At 41.7% G+C, this 4274-nt stretch overlaps 1 non-coding gene across 1 annotated transcript; it reads left to right on the top strand.

Moving 5' to 3' along the window:
• The first annotated feature begins 403 nt into the window (after nucleotides 1–403).
• Nucleotides 404–567, top strand: LOC115868562. Its single transcript, XR_004045665.1, has one exon. It is a non-coding gene; the product is annotated as a U1 spliceosomal RNA (small nuclear RNA).
• The last annotated feature ends 3707 nt before the right edge of the window (nucleotides 568–4274 follow it).

Raw genomic sequence — 4274 nt, 5'->3', positions numbered from 1 at the left:
CCACAGATTCTGAGAAGCTGCTCAAATAGTAAGGCTGCAGAGCCTTCAAACAATGACAAGATCAGATTTCTGCTTTCAGGAAGATAATCAATCTTAGTCTGCAAGATCAATCGGCTGTCATGAAGAATGGAGACCACTCAGCTAGAAAATTATTTCAGTCTTCACTATGAGGGAAGCTATGATCATAAACACAATCATCAAATGCTTTACTATGAAGTTTATTTGTTGTTACAGTTTCAATCCATTAAGAGACTGGTCCCTGGCATTAGAATATATTGTTTCATAGAATTATTTTTGACTCCTAAATGGGAAAACTGCACTATTATTGTTTACACATTCTCAAAATATAGTAGGTTCCCTTTAGATGTTCTATGGAAAAATGCGCTTTCATGTCTTTTTAAAAATACTTACCTAGCAAGGGAGATATCATGATCATGAAGGTGATTTTCTCAGGGCGAGGCTCACCCATTGCCCTCGGGATGTGCTGACCCCTGCAATTTCCCCAAATGTGGGAAACTCAACTGCATAATTTGCTGTAATGGGGGACTGCGTTTGCGCTCTCCCCTGGAAAAAAAATCATATGCAAAAAAATCAATTCTACTATAATCCAAAGAAACAATACTTTAGAGAAAGAACTGTCATCTTCCCTTTCCAGATAAGAACACTAGTTAATCCTTTATGACCAAGGAGTGTAAATAGTAATCAGCTAAGGAAAGGGAAATAAAAGACTATTACTGTCATTGCTGTTAGTAAGTTAAACATCTGTAAAAAGCTAAACTGGCAACATTTGTGTGATGCGTTTACAACAAAAAAGAGTAACTGCTAAGGCTATCTACAACCAAATATATGTTTTCATTTAGAAGTAAATACATAAAATAGAAGCACATACTCACTTAAAAAATAAAAACCTATTATCTGTAAACATTTTGGGATCCTCACTTAACCAGTGTAGGAAAGTGCCAGAAAAGGGCGAGTTGGAATACAGGCATAAAGAATTGTGTCTCTGTTACGCTCCATCACCACCCACTTCTGCTGTCCAAGCACCGCGTGAAGGCGTGACCACTTCCCTGATCTCTCCCTTTGAACAACAACCAAACAGCTCTTGTTTTGACTTCCTGACTCAGTTCCCTCCTGGTAACAGAGGTCTTATTTCTGCAGTGGTAGTGGGTTGGGTATTTATGAAGGAAGCATAGAAAAGGCAACCTAACCTTATATTTCATAGCATTTTTCAGTGTATCTGAATTTAGATAATTTCATGGCTAACCTGATTTCTTCCCATAAGTAAGAGTTTATTTATGTACACATGCAGAGTAAATTAGATTCTGTGTCAATGTTGCTGAGGACATGAATTGCTTAAGATGGGAGTCATTTTCTTTACTCAGAGGTATTCCCAACAATCCATGCTGAAATTACATAAATTAACTCCACCGTCAACATTCCCCATTCTTTAAACTGGCGGCTTTTCAGCGAGCAGCATTTACTGTGAATATGCAGAGCATATTTGAAGGACATATTGCCAGCGCTCAGAACCGCTCTCGTCAGCCGTGTGAGGAGAGGGTAAGTAACCTCTTGCAGGTAAACCATACACCCAATGAAAATGCTGCTTGTTTTTTCTCAGCCATTTAGTCTCCTCAATCTTGGTGCAGGTGAGATTTCGACTCGCACTGGATTGTAAAGGATAGAAGCTGTTAATCTTTCAGAGACAGGATTAATATTTATATCATCTTTCACATAGCTGCTTGCATAGCGCCCCTTCCCGTTATTCACTGTTGGGTGTCGTCGGTCAGCTGCAACTCAGAGTGTCCCTAGGAGCCACAGAAGGCAACACGGCCCAATCCTGGGCCACCCTCACCTTTGCTACATCTGTTGCAGCCAGTGTGTCAATCCATCTCTTTGAGGGGTGTCCTCTGTTTTATCGACCTTCTACTTTACCAAACATGATGTTTGTTTCCACGAGACGAGCTCTTGCCATTCTCACTTCTAAGACTTCTTTCAAGACTGATGGGCTCATTCTTCTGGCAGCCCAAGTATTTTTCACCGACGACGTAACTCGAATGCATCAACCTGGTCTTCCTTATTCATCGTCCAACTTTCACATTCAAATGGGGCAAATGAAAATATCACGTCTTGGTCTTGGGTCAAGTGCGTCGTAATCCTCAAAGCTTTCGTTTTTCAACCCTGTCCAGAGGTCTCGGGCAGCAGTTGTTCACCACTCAAGTATTTGGCATTACCTTGTGGCTGATTGAAAGGCACCCTGATGGTCTGTCCAATAATCCTTGAACTACTAACTACGGTCCAGCTCAAGGCCACCAGGGACTTCACGGGAGACAGATGAATCTGTCTGCCCCAGTGAAGACTGATAGCCTTGGGAACCCAGGAGGAGGTTGTTAGGAGTCAGCATCCGCTCAAGAGTTGCTGTTGTGGATTTGGTAGTGTGGGCTACTGAAGGGCTTAAGGGGAAAAAAATTAAAATCACACCATATGATGGAGTCTATCTCAAATTTGAAAGCAAAATCATTACTAGAGTTATCAAACTATATTTAGATACAGTCTTCAAAATATGTGTAGAAAATGGAATCAAAGGTAATGGAATTTCTACACAAACTTTTTGAAGCTTCATGTTAATTGTCATTGGTGCTATTAAAAAATACGATGCCTAGATTTGTCTCCCTGGCCAAATCTGTTTTCTTTTTTTGCACTTACAGTAGGCAAATTTATGTCCTGAGGCCATTGTAAAGAGTAGCACAAAATAGGTGGTTTGTTAGAAAAGAAATGTGCTGTTTGCAGTTCTGGAGGCTGGTAATCCAAACCAGGATGCCATTCAGGGGGATTCCATTAGAGAGCTCTGGGATAAAAACTGTCCCCTGGCTCTCTTCTGGCTTGGCGTCAGGTGGCTTCTAGTAATCCTTGGCGTTCCTTGGCCTGCAGCTGCATATGCATCCACTATCATATGCCTGTTCTTCTATTTTTTCTGTTTATTTATTTCCTCCTTTTAAAAAAATCACTTTATTAGGGGCTCATACAACTCTTATCACAACCCATACATACATCAATTGTGCAAAGCACATTTGTACATTCATTGCCCTCATTCTCAAAATGTTTGCTCTCCACTTAAGCCCCTGGCATCAGCTCCTCAACCCTGGCCATATCTTGACCGGAGCCTCCAAACCCATTCTGAACGAATGCAATCCTAATCCAAAAATTTCCCTACTTTATCTTCTTTTATGTGTAACATTAGTACACAAATATATTCTTGCTTAGAAATTCAAACACTTGGGAAGTGAACAGAGTGAACAGAAGTCTAATTTCTCTTTTCCCTTATTTTCACCCAAGCTCTTTCCCTCCGCTTACATGTATGCTGGGGCCCTGGTGGCAGAGCGGATTACATGTTGGGCTGCTAAACATAGGTCAGTGATCCCAAATCACCACTTGCACCACATGAAGCTTTCTCTTCCCGTAGGCTCGGAAGCCCAGAGGGGAGGCCCACTCCCTCTTACAGGGCCATCATGAGTTGAGACTGACTCAATGGCAGCGAGGTTTGTGTTTGTTTGTTTGCAATAGCCCTGGAGGAAACGTTTGCATTAAGATATAGACCAGGGTTCATTTTCTTTCCGTGTCTTAATGGTAGTTCTCAGGTGAAAAATACTAGGAAACAACGCCTTAGGTCCTTCTAAAAGATCCCACTTTGAGCAAACTGCTGGATTTCCAGATTTATAAATAGTATGAGTTATTTTATTGCAGTCTACCAAAAAAATCAGATTGGAGATGAAGGCAAAGGCATCAACAATTCAATTGTACAAAGTACATCAAAGAGCATAATAACATAGCGTTAACTATTAACATTAACTAAGGAACCTGGGGGCAGAGTGGATTGTGGAGTGGGCTCAGATGGTTTTGGATTATTTCCCAAAGTTCAATCATTTGTTTACTGCCATCTTGATTACTAATATCTATACTAATATTTACTTATTCTCTTTAAATGGATTCCCTCCTTTAGAGGGAATTTTCCTTATTTAGAAATTGGTGGGTTTTTCCCATCAACCTTCCTCCCATTTTCTAAAAGCCCACGGACAAGTGTAAGACCACCCCGTTGGCTGTTGCTAGCCATGCAGTGGCCTGCATAGTCTAGGTTGCAGACCCGTCTTCATTTGCGGGCTGGGCGCTCCAGGCTTCAGTGGAGAAGTGCTGGATCGGCGCCGAGGTCACCTGCCTGCCCTCGGAGCCAGCTGGGACTGCAGGCTCTGGAGAAATTCAGGAACGGGGGCAGTTCCATC

The sequence above is a fragment of the Echinops telfairi genome, unplaced genomic scaffold (genome assembly GCF_000313985.2).
Source record: "Echinops telfairi isolate 266 unplaced genomic scaffold, ASM31398v2 ScPeMD7_12;HRSCAF=54, whole genome shotgun sequence".
NCBI lineage: Eukaryota > Metazoa > Chordata > Mammalia > Afrosoricida > Tenrecidae > Echinops > Echinops telfairi.
The sequence above is the reverse complement of the archived record's forward strand: the minus strand, read 5'-3'. Positions and strand labels throughout refer to the sequence as shown.